Source organism: Mixophyes fleayi, chromosome 5 (assembly GCF_038048845.1).
Source record: "Mixophyes fleayi isolate aMixFle1 chromosome 5, aMixFle1.hap1, whole genome shotgun sequence".
In the NCBI taxonomy this organism is placed as follows: Eukaryota; Metazoa; Chordata; class Amphibia; order Anura; family Limnodynastidae; genus Mixophyes; species Mixophyes fleayi.
The window spans coordinates 180,637,888-180,663,248 of NC_134406.1; positions in this window are offsets into that span (position 1 = coordinate 180,637,888).

Genomic DNA, 25,361 nt, shown 5'->3' on the forward strand with positions numbered 1-25,361 from the left:
AGTCACGCAGTTTAGCTGTCCTGAGATATCACAGAAACATAGACAATGTGAAGTGTATTTATTTGGATATTATTGATGGACATTGATAAAGCTTTCAGAAGGATCCTAAGAGGTTTAAGCATTTACCACCCCCACCATACATATTTATTGGACACTCTCATCTACAACTTAGAACACCCAATGGCTAAACCTCTTCTCATAATGATATCAGAAAACAGAGCACAACAGACAATTCACAACAAGAGCTAACAGTTTAAATCAGTTCTCCTTCTCCCAGAGTTAATGCTTATCCCTGTACCCAGAATTTTTGTATGGGCAATATCAAGTGCTAACTGTGAATTTAGTCTTTTTACATGTATTTGTTATTTTTCTAATACATATTTTGCTCATGACAACAAGACCATCATCCACCTAAACCACACATAAATCTGCCCAAATTAAAACAATTTCAGAGCTCTCTTAAGTTAGCTTTTTTATTGGTACTGTATGGGGAAATGGTAAGAAAAAAAGGTACAGGTAACATCTATTGTATTCTCCTCTATATACTCCATAGAGCTAACATTTTCATAGGACATAGGATAGCACATACAATATAGACCCAATTGGTAGAGCAAAAACTCACAGGTATCTTAGAATATTTTGTCTTGTAACATATGATCTGGTAATTAACTGGTCATGAACTAGAATCAGTCTTGTGCTAATAAGGTATACAATGGAGCAGAGCCGTAACTTAGAATTCTAGCGCCTGGGGCGAGAAAGACAAATGGCGCCCCCCTAGCCCTCAATTTTAACCAAATGAACCTAAAATGTTCCTAAACTGCGCCCCCCTTCAGCGTTGCGCCCTGGGCGGTCGCCCCTGTCGCACAGCCCTAGTTACGGCCCTGCAATGGAGGGGACATGTTGCACATGGTTTTGCATCATTGCAGATCATACCATTAGCTGCATCTGTATCATATCAGTGTTTTTATACACCCAAATATCATTAAAACAATAGGGAACCAGGCTTCTTCCTGTCACATGGATAATGTTGGTTTCCAAATGAGAAGTCAAGCAGATCTGACAGTTTTCTTTGGTATGTTTCCATTTCTGTCACTAGCAGAAGCTTAAATCAGTCAAGTGAAGTGTATTTCTCTGTCAAGAGTACGGTTTTCTATTCCCCGTGCAAGTAACACTTCTAGAAAGACTAACACCTCTATACCTGTGCTTAAATCAAAGCATATGCATATTAAAAATAGAGCATTTTTTATCTTTGCAAATTGTTTTGCAACCAGTGCTAGTTGAGCCATATATCTGTATGCAGGCTGTTAAATGCTGACACGCAGTCTCATGTAATGTGCAGGAGCTACTGGGAGGCCATTTTACAGCTTAAGATGCCTGCATATGACACACAGTTGCTCACACAGACAGCAATCCTTTGGTAACTGCCAGGCTACAGATGGAATGACTGAAATAAGTTGTCTCAGGGACACATCACAGAATTAAGTGCTGTTAGAGTCAGAGATAAGGACAAATATAATTTAACTCCTTCAACACTAAGGACAAGTGGGACTCATCATCAGCATATACCTCAAAAGTGCCGCAGAAAAAGTCAGAAAACCACTTGTTTCTATACTGGTTATCTATAATAAAAATAATTTTCTAACGTTGCCAGCCTATTGTTCTTTCTAAATACCATTTCGGGAAAAAGCAATCCTTGAGGTTGTTTCCATGTCAGATGACAGCATATTAACTAATCTCTTTCAAACAGTAATTTTAAACAGATTGTTCAATGTTTTATTGAATCTAGGAAAGAGGGTAAAGCTATTTATTCAAATTACCTCTAAATGATACTATTTCTTAACGTAGAGAGGAAACAAAAATGTGTGAGGAAAACACAGTTTGATGAAAACACAGCACCAGTAGTTCTGGTTATGTTCTGGGAAATAGGAAGGACAGTAGTTGTAATCCTTTGGCCGGAACACCCAGGTTTTGTCTTTGTTTTCTCTCAAAAGACTCTGCATGTTATAATCCTGTACAAGTCAGCAACATACACTTTTTATAGACCAACACCTACTTTTCATGTAGTAGAGATTATGTCAAATATTAATTTAAGTTCAAATAATGGAATATGGCACAATGAATCCAATGCTCCTGTCATTAGAACTGGAAACATCCCTTGGCCTGCAAAACACCACTTAACCCAATGCTTGGTGAAACACCGACACCATCTAAAACACATTTGGGCGTGGAATTGGGCGTTAACTGTTTTTCGTCTGTTTCAGATTCGCAAAATTCTTAGTATCTCAAAACCTACACAAAAACTTCACTAATCTGTACATACATATTAAATATAAATAATAGATATCTATGTTGCATATATATTATAGTTTCTATTATTTTTAATAAACTGTTTTTCCAGGAAGAAATACATTGAGAGTTACCGCTTGTCTTGAATACCCAAATGAACAAAATAAAAAATGTGTGTTGTAACCTTATGGTTTAATATAGGCAATTATTTTCTGCAAAAGATCATTATAACATTACAGAATTCTATTTCTGGAAAATACTTGTAAGATCTTTAGGGGAATATAATTATAGAAAACATTCCAGTGACTGTACATGATGAAATCTGGTGTCACATTACTATGATGAAGCATTTCAATTGGTTCCTTCTTTCTTCCCAGGATACTTTTTGACATGTTATTGGAGTTATGGAAAGTTGATAAATCCCCAGGGACCCATCACGAGAGATAAAGGGGTTTCCTGTGACATTCAGTGGTTATTTCAGCTAGTAATGACAGAAATGATGCTATGCAAGCTAGGGGATAGTTACATTACCTGTAGAAATGAAGAAATGTAGGTCATGGACACAGCAATTCACAGCCTGTATTAGGACAGTTGCCACTGGACTTAAATCTAATCTGTCTAAGTGGGAGAAGAAGAAAAAATAACAATAATCTGGACACCATAATAAATATACACATTTCATTCTACTATATTCTTTATTAGAACTAATATTCCTGTCTGCTATCTGCTGTATAGAAGCTACTGTGACCAACTACAATGTTGGTATAATTAAAAGGTTGTAGTGTTAGTAGTTATGTTTGATAAATCCTTCACCTGGATCTGCATATTACATAAAGAACAAACCCTACTAAGTTACCATTATAATGGATTGATCATTGGCTGAAATTAAGTTATTTACAAACATAACTCTTGTAAACTTGAATCTTATTTTGCATTTGTAATTCCCCACTAGCTGTGCTACTGAAAGGTTAACCCCCTTTAAAAAAAAAATCTCCAGTGGGTGTTACTGGCCCTACTTACCTGAGAGCCATGTTCCAGTGCTGACTGGCTGAGCACATTTCCCAGGTCGCAGCTGGGATCTGCTATGTTTGCAGAATGTGACAGCACTTTAGTTTCCCATTATGCTCCCCTGACACCTTTTCTTTATTAACTTAAAACAACCAGGGCCTGATTATCCAATAGGCTGACTATTGTAGGCTGCAGTATGGGCGCAAGGATATTCGGGGGGTGGGGTTGGGAGGGGCAGGATTTTTTGGATGCAAAATTGTGACATGAGAGGTATAAGCCAAAATCTATTTTATTGAATAGTTATTCTCCAAAGTAAAATGAAAAAAATTAAAGAAAACTATAGTGATAGTAAATGGTAATGGCTGAAGACAATGAGTCATCCTTTAGCGGCCACTTGAGGATAAGCGCACCCTGTCCTCCACCTTCTTATCTTCACCCTCGTGCTTCTTTCATGCTACAGTTCTAATTTTAATGAAAACAAAATGAATGACAAGGATTGCCATGGCCCTTTCAAAAAGCCAAGTGGAGCTGAGTTTAAAAAACACAGGAACATAAACATTGGTGTGTGGTGCAAACATTGGGCAGCACGGTGGCTAAGTGGTTAGCACTTCTGTCTCACAGCACTGGGATCGTGAGTTCAATTCCCGACCATGTCCTTATCTATGCAGAGTTTGTATGTTCTCCCTGTGATTGCGTGGGTTTCCTCTGGGTACTCCGGTTTCCTCCCACACTCCAAAGACATACTGGTAGGTTAATTGGCTGCTATCAAATTAACCCTAGTCTCTCTCTCTATGTCTGTCTGTGTGTGTGTATTAGGAAAGTTAGACTGTAAGCTCCAATGGGGCAGTGACTGATGTGAATGAGTTCTCTGTACAGCACTGCGAAATTAGTGGCGCTACATAAATAAATGGTTATGATGATTGGTGTGGGAGGAAGGAAACCAGATTTTAATTAAAGACAAGTTTGTTTTTACCTAGCACATATTAGCCTGGCGCGGAAGTGGCGCTACAAGTGTTTTAGCCTAATGCTGTTTGCACACTTAATCAGGCACTTAAAAGTAAATATTACAATTTACGTATGTATAGATACTAACATCATTGCTTTTATAAAAAATAACACTCCACACAATGTTATTTACAATAAAACCCAATTAGAAAAAGACTCAGGGGTGTTCAGTCTAACTAAACTTGTCTATATACGTCTGCATGACTGTTGCAGCTAAAGTTGAACTGAAATATAAAGATATTAGAATGTTAATCATAAGAGGTGTTTTGTCCACAATTTTTTAAGTTTGTAGATAAACAGTCAATAAACATATTTTCAATAAAATGATGTGCCTCTCTGTCCCCTCCCTTCCTATAAGTCTGTCTCTATCACTCACCTAATTCTGTTTCCCTTTTGTGTTTGTCTCTTTTTCTCCAATTTTGTATGTGCAATAATCTCTCTCCCTTTAACTCCCCATGTGTGCCACAGCACCTCCAACTCTCCCTGTTTATGTGTGTGCACCTCTGTCTCCTTTTTAGTTCTGTCTCTTCCTTACTTTCTCTCCTTATGTGTGTCTGACTCTCTGTTTCCAATTTTGTATGTTGTGTACCTCTGTCCCCCCATTTGTTTCTCTCTGATTCCCCCAGAGCCGGACCCAGGCATGGACAAATTCTGTGGCTGTGCGAGCAACAGTCCTCCTTTTAAAAACAGCAAATACAAAAATACCCAGGTTATGTATTATTTATTAAATGCAGAGGCTATAAATGTTGTTTGGGGTTGATGGTCGCTATTAATATATTTTAGGGGTTCTGTGAAGGGGGGAGCGCACGCGCATACGTACATAGTTTAACTGCGCATGCGCAGTACCTACAGTGCTCGAGCTGTTATCGGTGCATACATGGCCGCAATGCAACTGCACATGCACAGATAGCGCATACGCAGTTACATAGCAGAACCCCACTGTGTGTGTTGGCATGTACACAGTGGGGAGAAACGCATGGGGTGATGAAATCATCACCCCAGGACACATACACAACATCCATGTGTGTGTGTGGTGAATCACCACACAAGTTGCCACTGGGAAGGATGGGAGTTTCCAGGTCTGGACTATAAAAGCCAGACCCAGGACTCCCCCTCGGTCTCTCTGCCTGCCTACTCCTGGACAACGAGCACTACCCTACACTACACTAGGAACATACTACACTACAGAAAATATATATTATACTACACTACACTACAGAAAATATGTATTATATAGGGATACACTACACTACAGAAAATACACTACACTACAGAAACTGATAGGAATACTCTATACTACAGAAAACCTACACTAAGCTACAGGAAAGTATTCTATACTACAGGAACGTTCCCTACATTGCAGATAAAGAATTGGATCCAGGATACAAGGATTTGATAAGTATCATTGATAATATATATATATATATATATATATATATATATATATATATATATATATATCTATAAAGCTATATGTGTTTATAATGTGGATTTAACTATTTATATACATATAACTGTGTAACTATTGTCTGATATCTGTGATCAATATTATAAATACTGATTCTTATTAAGGATACATATGTAAAGCAAGGATAGTGTAAGGAATATAGGTGGTGAACCTAGGGTTAATTTTATATTGCTATAATATGTTATATTGAACAACGTTATGATATATGTGTGAACTGTGAATGCAGGGTTTTCTCTGTTAGCAGTAAAATACTTTGATTTAAATACATACATATGTTGTGAGTATTGGTTATATATAACGAATATATACTGTGAAGTACTGCTGAGATACAATGGTTATTAGATAAATAATTCTGTAAAGCTTCAGTGTTATATAGTGTGGTCAAAAGACTGAGTAAGGCAACATTGTATAAGGAAAAGTGTCCAAAAGCGTGAGTTTTATAACAAGTATATCTGAGAATAGAACAAGAGGATAACGTGTGCATATAGGGCGCAACCACAGGTCCTTTAACAGGTTCTTAAATGTGTGGGCTAATAGTTTAATGTTGGGGCTTGTTTGGGGGAAAGAAACATATATATTAGCATGGTAATGCTATTTATTTGATGTCAGGGCTAGCTAGGGGAAATAGGTCTATTTATAAAATGTAAATGCTGTTGATTTGATGTCAGAGCTTATGGTGGGAGGAACTAATTATTAATTGTCCCATGCCCAATCCAGCAATCACACTTATGACCCTAGGACATGACAATTTGACCCCGTCTATAACATGGGGCAAGTTTCACAGTATTTGCTAGTGCCATTTTCACTTTCCAATCCAGCCCTGATATGTGGGCAACACGGTGGCTAAGTGGTTAGCACTTCTGCCTCACAGCGATGGGGTCATGAGTTCAATTCCCGACCATGGCCTTATCTGTGTGGAGTTTGTATGTTCTCCCTGTGTTTGCGTGAGTTTCCGCCGGGTGCTCTGGTTTCCTCCCACACTCCAAAAGACATACTGTTAGGTTAATTGGCTGCTATCAAAATTGACCCTAGTCTCTCCCTTGCTGTCTGTCTGTCTCCCTCTCTGTGAGTGTGTGTCTATATTAGGCAATTTAGACTGTAAGCTCCTATGGGGCAGGTACTGATGTGAATTAGTTCTCTGTACAGCGCTGCGGAATTAGTGGCGCTATATAAATAAATGATAATGAGGATGATGATGATATGTGTTTACTATGGCTATACACATAGCCAGCTTCCACACTTGATTGGAAGATTAATGCATCATTAATGCTAAGTTTGATAACAGTTGTCTAATACAGTGACACTGGTAGAGAAAACCACTATAGACATTCACATAAGCAGCTCTCATGTCCCAATGGCATAAGACTTCTTTAATTATACTAAGTTTTTGAGCAGGTCTGCATTATACTTAATTATATAAGGGAGATGTACTTTTAGTAAAAAGTAGCTCTCTAATTTCAAAAGTACATCAACGTAGTATTAATACTTAGATTTAAAGGTGTTCTGGGATAAATTAAATACATTCCCAGCAGCCATCTCCCTTTGCCTCTATCTCATTGCATATTTTGTCCTAATGTGCTTTCATATTTACATGTCACCATGTTTCCATTGGCTAGTACCTTAAAGTCAGATGTCTGTCAAGCAAACTGACCAGTGTCAGAATTGCTTTGTGAGGTTTAACATCTTTATGACATCAAATGCTTCACATGAAAAATGCAGGGCATTGTCAAAAAACAGCTATATTAGGAGAGTGAGAATTGTGTTTTAGCATCAATTACACACTAAATATGCTGTCATTGTGTATTTTTAATGGATGTTTTTCAGTTTTAAAGATAGATAGATAGATAGATAGATAGATAGATAGATAGATAGATAGATAGATAGACAGACTGATTTCAACTGGAAGCAGTGCCCACATATTGCTTAATTTTTGGGGGTTATTATATAGTATGGATAGGCAAGAAAAGTGCATATATCTTTTATTAGCATAAACTTACCCAAATGCGCTCTTGCATATTTAAGGCATTCAAAGTAATAATATTTCACAGCATTAATACAGTTATGTACTAGACTGGACAATGGTAAGCAGAGCCAGTACTTATATCAACCATGGCCTTATCTGTGTGGAGTTTGTATGTTCTCCCTGTGTTTGTGTGGGTTTCCTCCGGGTGCTTCGGTTTCCTCCCACACTCCAAAAAACATACTGTTAGGTTAATTGGCTGCTATCAAAATTGACCCCAGTCTCTCCCTCGCTGTCTGTCTGTCTCCCTCTCTGTCTGTGCGTGAGTGTGTGTCTATATTAGGGAATTTAGACTGTAAGCTCCAATGGGGCAGGGACTGATGAGAGTGAGTTCTCTGTACAGCGCTGCGGAATTAGTGGCACTATATAAATAAATGATGATGATAATGTCTACAGTCCAGAATTTCATAAAATCTACTTTTGAAAATATGACATAAATTCAGTTGATTGCAAATTTTAGCAAAATACATTAATCCTCACAATATGTACAGTATTTTACACTCTATTTGAATTGAGTTTATTGTGAATCTTATCTGTAATCTTTATAATGTAACATAAACACTTCCTGTATACATTAGTTGTCTTTTTACAGAATGTTCTTTGCAGACTCGCAGGCAAAAAAGAATGTGTTTAAATACTGACACTTAGCTGAAAGGTTGTTAACTTATTATACAATGCATATCCCTATTTGGAACATTTGGAAAACGTATATAGATAGAAAACAGATGTGCAGAAAAATTTAAATATTAAAAATTGAAACAAAAAGATGTACACTGATAAGTATTATCTGGTCTGTAGCTATATTTCAAATATTTCAAATGTTTTTTTATCCATTTGGGAATTACGATCCTAAAACTAATAGGGATGTGCACCGGCGACTTTTGAGGTCTCGTGTTTTGTGTTTTGGATCCGGATTTTCGTTATTTTTGAGGTTCGGATTTGTCTCGCAAAACACTTGACGAAAGGTCTCGGTTCGGATTTAAGGTATTGGATTCGGATTTTTTTTGAAAAAAACATAAAAAGTTTAAAAATCAAGTTTTTGGGCTTATTTTCACTCCTAGGCTATTATTAACCTCAATAACATTCAATAACAAGCATTTCCACTAATTTACAGTGTATTCTGAACACCTCACAATATAGTTATTAGTCCAAAACGTTGCAACAAGGTATCTTTCTGGACTGCGTAGAGGAGTGGGTCACCACAATATATTATAAACCCTGAACTTTTATGATTCGCACCAATAATTGTACCTGGACTGCGTAGAGGAGTGGGTCACCACAATATATATTAAAAACCCTGAACTTTTATGATTCGCACCAATAATTGTACCTGGACTGCGTAGAGGAGTGGGTCACCACAATATCTTAAAAACCCTGAACTTTTATGATTCGCACCAATAATTGTACCTGGACTGCGTAGAGGAGTGGGTCACCACAATATGTTAAAAACCCTGAACTTTTATGATTCGCACCAATAATTGTACCTGGACTGCGTAGAGGAGTGGGTCACCACAATATCTTAAAAACCCTGAACTTTTATGATTCGCACCAATAAATGTACCTGGACTGCGTAGAGGAGTGGGTCACCACAATATATATAATAAGAAAACCTTTAACTTGTATGATTCGCACCAATAAATGTACCTGGACTGCGTAGAGGAGTGGGTCACCACAATATATATTAAAAACACTGAACTTTTATGAATCACACCAATAAATGTACCTGGACTGCGTAGAGGAGTGGGTCACCACAATATATTAAAAACCCTAAACTTGTATGATTCGCACCAATAATTGTACCTGGACTGCGTAGAGGAGTGGGTCACCACAATATCTTAAAAACCCTGAACTTTTATGATTCGCACCAATAATTGTACCTGGACTGCGTAGAGGAGTGGGTCACCACAATATCTTAAAAACCCTGAACTTTTATGATTCGCACCAATAATTGTACCTGGACTGCGTAGAGGAGTGGGTCACCACAATATCTTAAAAACCCTGAACTTTTATGATTCGCACCAATAATTGTACCTGGACTGCGTAGAGGAGTGGGTCACCACAATATCTTAAAAACCCTGAACTTTTATGATTCGCACCAATAATTGTACCTGGACTGCGTAGAGGAGTGGGTCACCACAATATCTTAAAAACCCTGAACTTTTATGATTCGCACCAATAATTGTACCTGGACTGCGTAGAGGAGTGGGTCACCACAATATCTTAAAAACCCTGAACTTTTATGATTCGCACCAATAATTGTACCTGGACTGCGTAGAGGAGTGGGTCACCACAATATCTTAAAAACCCTGAACTTTTATGATTCGCACCAATAATTGTACCTGGACTGCGTAGAGGAGTGGGCACTGGGCACCACAATAAAATATATAAAAAACCTTCAACAGATCTGCATTACACTACACATACGGCTGCTCCTCCATCCTCTCCATCATATACATGTTGGAGTTTTAGCGTGTGACAACCTCTTGTTTTTGATAATGTCAGTGCATTTTGAATATTTTTCAATTTGCCCCACACCACTGAATGTACTTTATCTATGATACGCAATACGCATCTATCTATCTTGACTGCGTAGTGTGGTGGCCCCGGTACACAATTTGGTACCGAGGCCACAATATAATTAAAAAACCCTCCACGTGTCTGAATTCCACCAAACAAGTATTTGGACTGCATAGTGGGGTGGCCCCGGTACCCAATTTGATACCGGGGCCACAATACCTCCTCCAAACATGGTACAGACAATTCGTCATTGAGAGACCCCAGACAGACAGGGTCGAAGTGTTATTGTTTGACTTTGTAAACCCAAAAAAATGTCCCTGTTGCACATAGTCGTGCAATGAAGACTGACTTTTTCATTTAAAGGCACGATCTTTAAAGTGTAGTGTTTGTAAGTCTAAGTCATATTATACTTTTGGTAAAATTGGTTTATTTTGTTCCTCTTTATGGTAATTAATTAGTAATAGAATTAAAGTAGGAAATAGAATTAAAGTATGAAATAGAATTAAAGTAGGAAATAGAGTGGTATAGAGTTGTAGTGTGGTATAGATAGAGTGGTCCACACAATATAATAATAAAACCCTCAACTGGTCTGAATTCCACCAAACAAGTATCTGGACTGCGTAGTGGGGTGGCCCCGGTACACAATTTGGTACCGAGGCCACAATATAATTAAAAAATTGGGCATCAACTGTCACCGTTGTTTAATATCTGATACACCTAAATATGGACTGCACAGTGGAGTGGCCCCGGTAGTAAATTTGGTGCCGGGGCCACAATACCTCCTCCAACTTCCAAGTGTAGTGTTTATAAAGACACACAGCGTCGAAGTGTTATTATTAGTTGACTTTCTTAACCCTAAAATTGTCCCTGTTGCAAATATTCGTGCAATGGACAGTTACTTTTCTATTGAAAGACTCAAGCTTTCAAGTGTAGTGTTTATAAAATATAAACAACAATACAGTAGTTTTAGAGCACGTCAATACCTCTTGTTTTAAATTATGACACGGCATTTTACTTTTGGTTTAATTTCTTGAATTTTTTTACATTTGGTTTTACTTTTTGAACATGGCAAACGACTGTTGCTTGGTCATATAATGCAAAAAAAAAAGTTCCAAGATGGAATTGTCCTTGGGCCCTCACACCCACCCTTATGTTGTTGAAATAGGACATGCACACTTTAACAAACCAATCATTTCAGCGACAGGGCCTACCAAACAACTTTGGCTGAAATGATTGGTTTGTTTGGGCCCCCACACCAAAAAAGCTATTCATCTCTCCCTGTACAGACTAAACAGGCTCTACTGAGGCAAGATGTCGTCCTCATCCTCAACCTCTGATTCCTCTCCCCCTACAGTGTGTACTTCCTCCTCATCACACATTATCAATTCGTCCCCGCTGGACTCCACAACCACAGGTCCCTCTGTAGTATCTGGAGGGCAGTGCTGTACTTCATTGAGGAATTGATTATTCATTTTTATAAACATCATTTTTTCAACGTTGTGAGGAAGCAACCTCCTTCGCCGCTCACTGACCAGGTTCCCCGCTGCACTAAAAACTCTTTCCGAGTACACACTGGAGGGGGGACAACTCAGGTAAAATAGAGCCAGTTTGTACAGGGGCTTCCAAACTGCCTTTTTTTCCTGCCAGTAACAATATGGACTGTCTGACATGTCTACTTGGATGGTGTCAGCAAAGTAATCATCCACAATTTTTTCTATTGTGACAGCATCCAATGCAGCGAGAGTAGACATGTCTGCAATGGTTGGCAGGTCCTTCAGTCCGGACCAGATGTTATCAGCATCCCCGCCAGTGCCTCTTTTGGGAAAACTGAGCTTTTTCCTCGCAGCCATAGATGTGGAAGAAAATGAGGGTGGAGCTGTTGGCATGTCACGGTCCTCTTCAGAGGACAATCTCCTGACCAGCAGGTCTTTGCACCGCTGTAGACTTGTGTCCGCCGGAAACAGAGACACAACATACGCTTTAAACCGAGGATCGAGCACGGTGGCCAGAATGTATTCCTCTGACTTTAAAAGAGTGACCACCCTCGGATCCTGGCAAAGCGTACGAAGGGCTACATCCACAAGAGCTACATGCTTGGTGTAATCGCAATGGCTTACCAGCTCCTCCCTCACTTTCTCCAGCTGCTTCTGCAACAGCCTGATCAGGGGAATGACCTGACTCAAGCTGGCAGTGTCGGAACTGACTTCTCGTGTGGCAAGTTCAAATGGCTGCAGAACCTTGCACAACACGGAAATCCGTCTCCACTGCGCTTGACTCAGGCGCATCCCCACTCCTTTGCCTATGTCGTAGGTGGCTGTGTAGGCCTGAATGGCCTTTTGCTGCTCCTCCATCCTCTGCAGCATATAGAGGGTGGAGTTCCAGCGCGTCACAACCTCTTGTTTGAGGTGATGGCAGGGCAGGTTCATGCTTTTTTGATGTGCCTCTAGTCTGCGGTAGGCACTGGCTGAATGCCGAAAGTGTCCAGCAATTTTGCGCGCCACCGCAAGCATCTCCTGCACACCCCTGTCACTCTTGAGGTAATACTGCACCACCAAATTAATGGTGTGGGCAAAACATGGGACGTGCTGGAAATTGCCCATATTTAATGCCCGCACAATGTTACTGGCATTGTCTGACACCACAAATCCCCATGAGAGTCTAAGTGGGGTAAGCCACTGGGAGATAATTTCCCTCATTTTCTCTAATATGTTGTCAGCGTTGTGCCTCTTATTAAAGCCTGTAATGCACAATGTTGCCTGCCTTTGCATGAGCAGCCATTTTGTAGATGCTGCTACTGATGCAGCTGTTGCTGTTGCTGCGGAAGGGGATGCATCTACCCAGTGGGCTGTCACAGTCATATAGTCCTTCGTTTGCCCAGAACCACTTGTCCACATGTCCGTGGTTAAGTGGACAGTGGGTACAACCGCATTTTTAAGAGCACTGAGGACACTTGATCGTACTTCTCTGTACATTTTTGGTATCGCCTGCCTAGTGAAGTGGAATCTCGAGGGGATTTGGTACCGGGGACACAATACCTCCATCAACCCTCTAAATCCCACTCCACTGATGGCGGACACCGGGCGCACGTCTAACACCAACATTGCAGTTACAGCCGCAGTTATACGCTTTGCAATAGGGTGACTACTATCGTATTTGGTGGTCATGGCAAACGACTGTTGGACGGTCAATTGTTTTGTGAAAGACTTAGCGGTCTTACGACTTCCCCTCTGGGAAGATGACCGACTAACAGCAGCAACAGCAGCAGTGGCAGTAGTAGGCGTACCGCTGCAGGATTCCTCGGATGAATCCCGTATTGAGGAGGACTCAGTCTGGCTGCTGACTTGGGCTGCAGGACTGAATCTGATGGAGATTGTGGAGGAAGTTGACGAGGAGGGTGTTGCTGGTGTGTATCCAACTGGACCACGGGATTTAGGTGTCCCTGTACCGATGAGGGTCCTAGCCCCAGTTCCTGAACTAACCACTGAACTATGAAGGTTATTCAGGTGACGTATAAGGGAGGATGTTCCTAGGTGGGCAAGATCCTTACCCCTGCTTATTTGAGCTTTACATAAGCTACATATTGCCATACATTGGTTGTCTGGATTTGGATAAAAATAACTCCAGACCGAAGAGGTGCATTTTTTGGTCTTCTGACCAGGCATGACGATGGGCTTTTTCATCCCATGGACATCAGCTGTTTCCCCCCCTGGTGCCTCATTTACAATAACCACATCACCATCCTCATCATCAAGTTCCTCCACAGCTCCAGCTACATCATCAATAGCCTCCTCCCGAGCCACCTCTTCCCGTACAGTGATGGGAAGGTCAGGCTTGACAACCACCAACACCCTTGGACTCGCCTTGGGGATTTGTGATAATTTCTCTTTAGAAGGCAGAGTTGTTTGCTGTTTTGTTGCTGACAGCATAACTCTCTTCAATTTTTTGTAGGGGGGGGGAGGAGGAGGAGGGCTAAGATCCGTGGGTGAAGCTGAACCACTAGTCATGAACACGGGCCAGGGCCTAAGCCGTTCCTTGCCACTCCGTGTCGTAAATGGCATATTGGCAACTTTACGTTTCTCCTCAGATGATTTTAAGTTTCTCTTTTTGCTACTTTTTCTTAACTTGGGCTTTTTGGATTTTCCATGCCCGGTACTACGAGATTGGGCATCGGGCTTGGAAGACGACGTTGATGGCATTTCATCGTTTATGTCATGACTAGTGGCAGCAGCTTCAGCATTAGGAGGAAGTGGGTCTTGATCTTTCCCTACTTTATCCTCCAAATTTTTGGTCTCCATTATATGTAGCACAAGATACTGCAGAATGTGTGAACTTGGTAATATTGCAGTACCAATGGACTTATACTGCTGGATTGGTTTTGCAAATTTGGTTATAATTATTATATATTTTTTTTTTTTTAAATTTTTATTTTTTTTTTACTTTTTTTTTATTTTTAAAAAACTTGGGAATAGTGGGGAAATAACTATGCCCTTAGAAGCACAGAGTACAGGACACAGCACCACTGGACTGAACAGGACACGGCACAGGACCCAGCAGCACTACGGAACTCAGCAGGACAGAGCACAGGACACAGCACCACTGGACTGATACTGCAGAATGTGTGAACTTGGTAATATTGCAGTACCAATGGACTTATAAATTATAATGCTGGATTGGTTTTGCAAATTTGGTTATAATTATTATATATTTTTTATTTTTTTAATTTTTTATTTTTTTTTACTTTTTTTTATTTTTAAAAAACTTGGGAATAGTGGGGAAATAACTATGCCCTTAGAAGCACAGAGCACAGGACACAGCACCACTGGACTGAACAGGACACGGCACAGGACCCAGCAGCACTACGGAACTCAGCAGGACAGAGCACAGGACACAGCACCACTGGACTGATACTGCAGAATGTGTGAACTTGGTAATATTGCAGTACCAATGGACTTATAATGCTGGATTGGTTTTGCAAATTTGGTTATAATTATTATATATTTTTTTTTTTTTAAATTTTTTATTTTTTTTTACTTTTTTTTTATTTTTAAAAAACTTGGGAATAGTGGGGAAATAACTATGCCCTTAGAAGCACAGAGCACAGGACACAGTACCACTGGACTGAACAGGACACGGCACAGGACCCAGCAGCACTACGGAACTCAGCAGGACAGAGCACAGGACACAGCACCACTGGACTGATACTGCAGAATGTGTGAACTTGGTAATATTGCAGTACCAATGGACTTATAATGCTGGATTGGTTTTGCAAATTTGGTTATAATTATTATATATTTTTTTTTTTTTTTAATTTTTTATTTTTTTTTACTTTTTTTTTATTTTTTAAAAACTTGGGAATAATGGGGAAATAACTATGCCCTTAGAAGCACAGAGCACAGGACACAGCACCACTGGACTGAACAGGACACGGCACAGGACCCAGCAGCACTACGGAACTCAGCAGGACAGAGCACAGGACACAGCACCACTGGACTGATACTGCAGAATGTGTAAACTTTGTAATATTGCAGTACCACTGGACTTTTACTGCTGAATGTGTGAACTTGGTAATATTGCAGTACCAATGGGCTTATACTGCAGGATTGGTTGTGCAAATTTTGTGGTAATTAAAAAATATTAAAGTAGTTTTTGGTATTTTTTAAAAAAACTTTTTTTTATTTTTTTAAACACAGGGGAATATTGGGGAAATAACTATGCCCTTAGAAGCACAGAGCACAGGACACAGCACCACTGGACTGAACAGGACACAGCACAGGACCCAGCAGCACCACTGACCTCAGAAGGACAGAGCACAGCACACAGCACCACTGGACTGATACTGCAGAACACAGCACAGCACAGCACAGCACAGCACAGCACAGAACTAAACAGCACAGAACTGAACAGCACAGAACTAAACAGCACAGAGGACCACCTAACACACCCTCCCTCTACCCTGATCAATGCCCGAGTGAAGATGGCGGCGACTAGCGGGGAATTTATAGGATCTGAGTATCGCGAGATCCGACAACGGGATTATGAGTCAGAGCCTCAGTTTCACTTTTGAATTTGGCGCCAATACCCGGATCTGTCTCGGATCCGACTCGGATCCGCAACGTTCGGGTGGGCTCGGATTTCATAAATCCGAGTGCGCTCATCCCTAAAAACTAATGAGAATGGATGAGAGATCTTTTACATTGTAGTAGATATGCATATGGCATACATCTCTCTCTCTCTCTCTCTCATTGTAGCATATTTGCTAAATGTACTGTCAGTAAAAAAAAATGTTAGTTGTGAATGTGACATTGTGTAAAATGTTGCTAAATAAAATGAATATTTAAAGAAAAAATTTCGTTAATACATTTTTTTAAATGTCAGTAATAAACATTTTCAATGATTGCAATCCTAAACCAGACAATAATAGATAAAACAACATATAGCAACATTCTTTATGCCTTTTTCTTAGTAGAATTAAATAGCTTAGCTGTTGAGTACTTGCTGACTCAAGTTATTCTGCATAGCAGACAGCACAAAAAGGACTTTATATTGTGAGAATAATATTTCTGTCTGATACTTTGATCCTAGGAATCATTTTCAAATAGAGATGATCTTATAAAAACAAGTCTGTGGTACATCTGTGCAGCTTCTTTGTGGTATACCATTGATCTTGCCTAGCATTAGCGGATGTATGTGTATATTAAGGAAAGTCATGGAACTTGAAACTATTTGCAGAGTATTCATACAAACTTTGATACACAAGAACATGTAAATGTTATTTAATAGAAACTGTGTTATTAACCAATACATCAATGCTGAAGTAGTTTAATTTTTGCAAAATCTTATTTTTGTATATATTAGCATATATTAATTATTATTGCTTGTGCATTTGGGGTAATAAAAATGCCATCCACGGTCAACAATAGAACTGTGCCACTTACTAGTTAAATTACCTGATGAAAGGATAGATTGCTTTCCGATATTGCAAACTCCTTTAGCAGGGTCACCTCTACTTTCTGTTTAATGTGTCATTTTACATTTCTTTTTAACATGGTTCCGCTTTGTATGATCTGTGCAATGTTTGTTTGATTTTGGATGTGGTTTTGGTTTTAAAACGTCTCCATGTTTTGGTTTTGTTACATGTTTTCCCCTAAAATCATGCATTTAATTATAAACTGTAAAAAATAGGTAAAATGATAATGGTGTGATTTTGAGCTATTTTTGCTCCTATATAACCATTTATAGCATTAACAGTCATTTACAGTCTATTTTCTAATGATCTCTTCACAACTGTCCAAATCGTCACCAAGGCCTTAACAAATTGTTTCATAAGTCCCAGCTTGATATGGAATGGTAGGGAAATTATTTTTTCCCTGTCAACCAATTGACTTTATTCTTTTTTGAAACACTCTGTATATATAAATTGTCACTACAACCACTCCATATACAAATTGACATATATAGACTAATTACAAAAATCGTGACAGCTCTGCCATAAAATGAACAACAAATTAATGAGGAAGGCCATTATCGGCAATTACATCAAAGTACACAGACTTCTGTGATGGTGGATTCCAGCGGGGATGAATTTGTATTGTTTGAGGAAGATGTACACAATGATGATGGTGAATATGATGACTGTGTATTGCAGATGCTGAAATCTAGCTAAGAGAAGGGAGCAACCTGATGCTGGTATGCCTTGTAATATTTTGGGTAGAATGGTATCTTGGCAATTTTATGTTTTTCTACAGTAAACTGTCGGCTTTTTTTAGAGAGGTTTTTCTTTAAAAAGTTACAAGCTGTTTATTTACATTTTTGTTTTCCTGACTTAAAACCACTGCACTTGAACATAGGCTTTAGCACATGAGGTAGAGGGATTAGTATCATCATGACCGAGACTGGAGAGTGACAACAACAATGTCACCCATCCTGTTTCTGTATGAGCTATGGCACAATACAATGTCACTGGAGACTTTGAGGAACACTGACAGCCCTGTTATTACAATTTCTGTTTCAGCACTGAACCCTGTCACCTCTCCTGTTTCCGAGTGAGCTATGGTACAGTAAAATGTAACAGCAGATTTAGACCAAGCCAGCCAGACCTATAATTTCTATTTCAGCAATGATTCTTAACAATGGAGCATTCCTCTTTGTCTGTTACCTATATAACACTTCTGAATTTGCCTGCAAATTCAGAAAAAAGCCTGCAAGGACTTGTATATTTGGATTTCACCAATGACAATTAGCAATGGAGCTTTGTTGAACACTGCTACCACCCTCCTCTTTGACCATTGTGATAGTGTACAGATAAAGAAGGCCCCTTTCAGCATTTCTGCTGATGTGTGCCTGAACAGCCCGATACACCAATTGAAGATGCCACTTTGGAATAGAGACTTTGGTAATAGATTATGATCACTAATTATCTTTATTATCTTTTATTTATAAGACTTCACAAAAGGTCTGCAGTGCTGTACATGAAATTTACAGTTTTATATAATACAGAGACAATAACAATCCATAACATATTATCAATTATACATAATACATTACTAATCTAAACATAATTATACAAATGATATAGATATCTACTAATTAACAGATTGCACATAGATAACTTGGTAATTCAGATGAAGTTATTTACAGGACAGTGAGTAAGAGTGATGATAATGTCCAATGTGAAGTAGGCCTGAGCTCAAGTAAACAGGGCTAGGGAAGCAGGTGGCACAGAGAGTGATGCAATAGTAGAAGGAAAACACAAGGAAAGAGGGCAGTGCTTGTGAGAGCTTATATCCTATAGGGAAGGGGAATGGCACAAATAGGGTGTCACTGAGTGGAGGAGTGGAAGTGATAGCAGAGGTAAAGTTAAGAGGAAGGCTGGTAGGCTTGAATAAAGAAATATATTTTTTGGGGCACACTTGAATTTTTAGAGAGTAAATGCTAATCTGACAGGGCATGGGAGATCGTTCCACAGATGAGGAGCACTGCCAGTCAAAGTCCTAGAAGTGAGAGTGGGAGGAGGCAATAAGCGTGTTAGTGAGGCAGCGGCCGTTAATGGGAAGGAGTGACTGTCATTGACTGGCAGTAGTGTGGGTAAAGATAAGATTGTATAGCAGAGATAGAGCAGTAGGAGAGAAAAATAAGGCAGGCAGCGGCACTAAGGACAGACTGAAGAGGGGCAAGGTGGAAGTTGGCTATGCCAGAGAGCATGTGCAGGTGGATACAATAATTAAGGCGAGAGATTATAAGGAAATGAATAAGAGTTTTGGTAGCCTCCATGGTGAGGAAGTGCTGGATCTTAGATATATTCCAGAGGTGGTAGGGCAGGATTTAGAGAGGGACTGAATATTAGGTTTGAAGGAGAAGGAGGAGTTGAGGATGATCCCTGGGCAGCATACTTGAGGGACAGAGAAGAGGGTAGTTTATTCAACAGAAAGAGAGAGGGAGGAAGGGAGAAAGTAAGCGCTGGAGGGGGGGAATATTTTAGAGATGATAGGAGACACAAGAGAATTGGGCAGGGGCGGATTGGAAACTTGAAGTGGCCCTGACAAAAATTCTTGTGGCCTCATGTGGGCGGGATCATATCAACTGTAGGTGGGGCGACACAGTAGTAGGCAGGATTTAGAACTACTGGAATTTGGGTGTAGCAACATTTAGGAAATCCTGGATGAGATGACTTATGACTTAATTCACAGTGGGTCATTGAATACTTTTGGATGATCTGAGACTGGTTTATGCCTCTGTGCTCAAACTTGTTTAGTTTCACATTGTTCCAAAATTTCCTTCCTAGAAAAATATCTCACTTTGTTTAATAAGCTTAATTATTACTAAACATCTTGGCACAATCGTATTTGATCAGTCTGCCACAGCAGCATATACAGTCAGGTCCATAAATATTGGGACATCAATACAATTCTCATATTTTGGGCTCTATACACCACCACAATGGATCTGAAATGAAACTAACAAGATGTGCTTTAACTGCAGACTTTCAGCTTTAATTTGAGGGAATTTACATCCAAATCAAGTGAACAGTGTAGGAATTACAACGGTTTCTATATGTGCCTCCCACTTTTTGAAGGACCAAAAGTAATGGGACAAACTAAACAATCCTACATCAAACTTTCACTTTTTAATACTTTGTTGCAAATCCTTCGCAGTCAATTACAGCCTAAGGTCTGGAATGCATAGACATCACCAGACGCTGGGTTTCATCCGTGGTGATGCTCTGCCAGGCCTCTACTGCAAATGTCTTCAGTTCCTGCTTGTTCTTGGGGCATTTTCCCTTCTGTTTTGTTTTCATGAAGTGAAATGCATGCTCAATCGGATTCAGGTCAGGTGATTGACTTGGCCATTGCATAACATTCCACTTGTTAGCCTTAAAAAAAACTCTTTGGTTGCTTTTGCAGTATGCTTCGGGTCATTTTCCATCTGCACTGTGAAGCGCCGTCCAATGAGTGACTGTATATGACCAGATAATATTGCCCGAAACACTTCAGAATTCATCCTGCTGCTTTTATCAGCAGTCACATCATCAATAAATACAAGGTAACCAGTTCCATTGGCAGCCATACATTCCCACGCCATGACACTACCACCACCATGCTTCACTGATGAGGTGGTATGTTTTGGATCATGAGCAGTTCCTTTCGTTCTCCATACTCTTCTCTTCCCATCACTCTGGTACAAGTTGATCTTTGTCTCATCTGTCCATAGAATGTTGTTCCAGAACTGTAATGGCTTATTTAGATATTGTTTGCCAAACTCTAATCTGGTCTTCCTGTTTTTGTGGCTCACAAATGGTTTACATCTTGTGGTGAACCCTCTATATTCACTCTTGTGAAGTCTTCTCTTGATTGTTGACTTTGACACATATACACCTACCTCCTGGAGAGTGTTCTTGATTTGGCCAACTATTGTGAAGTGGTTTTTCTTCACCAGGGACAAAATTCTTCTGTCATCCACCACAGTTGTTTTCCATGGTCTTCAGGGTCTTTTGGTGTTTCTGAGCTGTCCGGTGCGTTCTTTCTTTTTAAGAATGTTCCAAACAGTTGATTTGGCCACACCCAACGTTTTTGCTGTCTCTCTGATTGGTTTGTTTTGATTTTTCAGCCTAATGATGGCTTGCTTCACTGATAGTGACAGCTCTTTGGATCTCATATTGAGAGTCGACAGCAACAGATTCCAAATGCAAATGTCACACCTAGAATCAACTCCAGACCTTTTACCTGCTTAATTGATGATGAAATGATGAGGGAATAGCCCACACATGTCCATGAAATAGCTTTGGAGTCGATTGTCCCATTACTTTTGATCCCTTAAAAAGAGGGAGGCACATATAGAAACCGTTGTAATTCCTACACCGTTCACCTGATTTGGATGCAAATTCCCTCAAATTAAAGCTTAAAATCTGCAGTTAAAGCACATCTTGTTTGTTTCATTTCAAATCCATTGTTGTGGTGTATAGAGCCCAAAATATGAGAATTGTGTTGATGTCCCAATATTTATGGACCTGACTGTAAGTACCTTACCACACTGTTGCATCATTCCCTGATGTCCTGAGATGTCAAATCTCTCTCTTTTAATATATAAATATGTGTACTGTATGTTTCAAAGAAATGCATTAAATATAATCCTTATTATATCCAGTTGAAAGGTGAAATGCTTCAAGTATCTGCAAGAAAACACTTCTTTTGTAACAATTGTATATGAGCCCTAAATGTACCCAGTGATTGGGGGTATTTGAATTAGTAACAGTGCAGGGAGGGTTGGCAGACAATGGCATAAGTGAAAGGGAGAGCTATTCCAAGGGTTTGCGGGTGATATAGTAAGTGCAAAGGAGGAAGGATTAATGATATTGTCAGTACAATGGAAGCTGGCCATGTCTTCAACAAAGTGATCTGGAAATGGGACCAGTGCAAGATAGAAGGCAGGCAATGGATTCAATGCAAGAACCACTAAAGTATCACCAGGGCTGGAATAAGGCTCTGAGGGGACAGGGGCACTTAAGACAGGAGGGTTATCATTTTAGATACATATTAGTCAAATACACAGGCAATACTGTGTGCACTAATGTTAGGTGCATGCAGCTCTGCATCATGAGCATTAAAGTGTGAAGCAGGACATACCTCCCAACTGTCCTTGTAATCGGTCCAAATCCTGACAAAGTGAGACAGTCACCCAAATTCGGGACTGCCCAACCAGATGCCCTATTTGGAAAAAAAAATGGCTAAATGAATCTTAGAAAACTCCAACCAGCCCCATCATTAGATCAATAGCACCCACATTTAATAATTAGGCCTCCATCCAGCCCCACTACTAAAATAATAGTACTCACATTTCATAAATATATCTATTACCCTCCAACCAGCCACAACATTAAATTAATAGTATTCCCATTTAATAAATAAACCTATTTCCCTTCCTCCAAACTGCTCCCGCATTTACATTTAATATAACCATTTCCCACAACCACTCCTGGCATTAAATAATTAATATTCATATTTAATAAACTGCCCTCCTCCCCAAACTCAGCCCAAAGTTCAATTAATAGCCCCAAACCACCCAAGCATTAAATTAAAGGTCTCGTCACCTCATCTTAATGCAATAGACCCCAGTATTAAATTAAATTGCCCTACCATCACCCCACAAATAAAAGAGCACCCACTAAAAAATTAGACCCCACCTAAACTCCACCATTAAAGTAATAGTCTACCTCCCTCCCATGTACTAATAAGCCAGACCACTCCATCCCTCTTACCACACAATATATTAATACCCCCCATTCCATCACAAATTATAGCAGCTCCCCTCTGCCTTCCTTCACTCATTATAGAAGTGCCCCTGCCCTCCTTCACTTATTATAGCAGCGCCCCTCCCTTGCCCTCCTTCACTCATTATAGCAGCCCCCACCCTCCTGTATTCCTTCACATTTATCTTGCTGCTCTGGAGATTCCTCTCTGTACACATGGGTTGGAACCTGTCACGTGGTGCATGTCCCATGTGAACTCTTTCTGTATGGTGACTGGAGGCAGACAGACTAGGGGGAGGAGAGAGGGAGGGATGCATCAATACATCCGCGGCCATATTAGCGAAAGTGACACACTGACCCCCCTGTCAGAAAGCTGTGGACCAGCTACTACACATAATTTTTATTTTTTCTTTACACATTTACTAGGAAAAGTCCCTGTAGGTTGTATGGCCAATCCGCCCCTGGATGAGGGAAGAGGAAAGGATAGAGGTGGAAAGTTAGATTTATGTGTCATTGACAAACAGATGGTACTGGATTAAAAAGGAACTGATTGTTAGGAACTCCAAAGTCAGTACAGTGAAACTCGGGAACTACTCAGAAGGCCAGGTGTTCGCTGGAGCCCCTAGTGGTGGGGACAGACTGGGCTGCGGGCCGACCGAGGGTCGAGTAGCGTATACTGACTTAAAGGAGTTTCCCCAGGAGTGATTGGTGGACGGTATATAAGAGAAATCCAAGGTCAAAAGGTCACAGGCACAGATGCAATATCCAAGGGCAAGCGAAGGGTCAAACTCACAGGCAAAGAAGCAAAATCCGAATTCCAGGCAAAAGTCAAGGTCAGAAGAGAAGGTTCACAGGTCCAATAACAAGCAGGGGTCAAACACGGGAGGTCAAATCTAAGGTAGCAGGAACCTAAACGGATAGTACAAGCAGGCAGCAGGACTGAGGACAGAACGCTATAACCGGCAGTGAGGCTGCAAACCTCACTGCCTTAAATACCAGTAGTGGCCAATCAGAGCCTAGCTCTGACATCACATGGGCAGGCTCAATCCTGCCATATTAATCAGCCCACAGGCTTGTGGGCGCTTCTGCGCATGCGCCCGGCTGTTCCCAGCTGCCGGGACGCAGCGCCCCTGTAAATAGCGTCCAACCGTTGCCCTGGCATCGGTCGGGTCAAAGCAGGAAGTGACGTCCCGGTTGCCATAGCGACGACCGGGACGCCTGCAGAAAATAGGTGAGAGTCGTGGCGGTGCCCGCGGCCGCCGCGACTACTAACACTGATTAGGTAACCAAGGGAGAAGGTGAAGAGATGGCAAGAACAGAAACTTGGGGAAGTCTGACAAGTAAGAGAAGAGGGGTGGAGGTGGAATTGGGTGTGGAGACTGAAACGGAGCAGTTAGTGACTTAAGAGGTAATCCAGTAAAACCAGGAGGGGACAGTGTTATGGAGGCTGACTTTTGCAGAAGCTATGCATGCAGCCTGGGGAGTTCCGGGTTGGGGGACACCCAAGAAGTTGTTGCACTTGAGATTACTTTCAGCATACCTGGTGACATGCTAAAGCATTTTACGTTCATTTTAATTGACCTGGATTTTAGCTGTTTTTTTATCCCCTATGTGAAAGTTTAAACACTAACGGGCAAATTTATTCAGAAGTTAGAATCTGCTGAAACAGATTGCTGCTTTTCCCATTCATTTTAATAGGCAATGCAGAAACCTAATTGAAATACATTAAACCAAATAAATGGATGGGCCACTAGTGACTGTGTGACCTCCTGCCCCATTGAAAATGATGGCATTAGGTGCAAAGTGTCATGGTGCTGGCATCTCCAAGGGAAGAACCACTTGGCTGGGGTAGCTACCAGAGACACACCATATCCAGCCAACTTGTTTAGTCCTGAGGGGACTGTTTATGAGGTAGAAACTGAAGTCAAAGGATTGGAAAAGGTAGAAGAGTAATCGACAAAGCTGAGGTTGAAAGATTGGAGAAGGTAGATACTATCATGGTACTGTCAAACAAAAATTTTCTTTAAAGCAAAGGGTAGGCAGAAGTGAGGGACTTTTTAAAGGCTAGAAACAAAAGAGATCTATTACAGAGTAAAGAAAGCTTTTCAGTAGACCAGGTAAGGTGACTACCTAGATTGCTGTTCTTAGCAGTGTGCCGATTATAGGAATTGAGAGAAGGTGCTTGTAGCTACCATTGTGAACTGTTTTCTGACAGCTGTCATCTAGAGCTAGTGTTGTGAATCCTCATACAAAGCAATGTAATGCTATTGTGGAATTGTTGATGCAGGTGTTAGTAGTTCCTCAAGTCCAGGCAA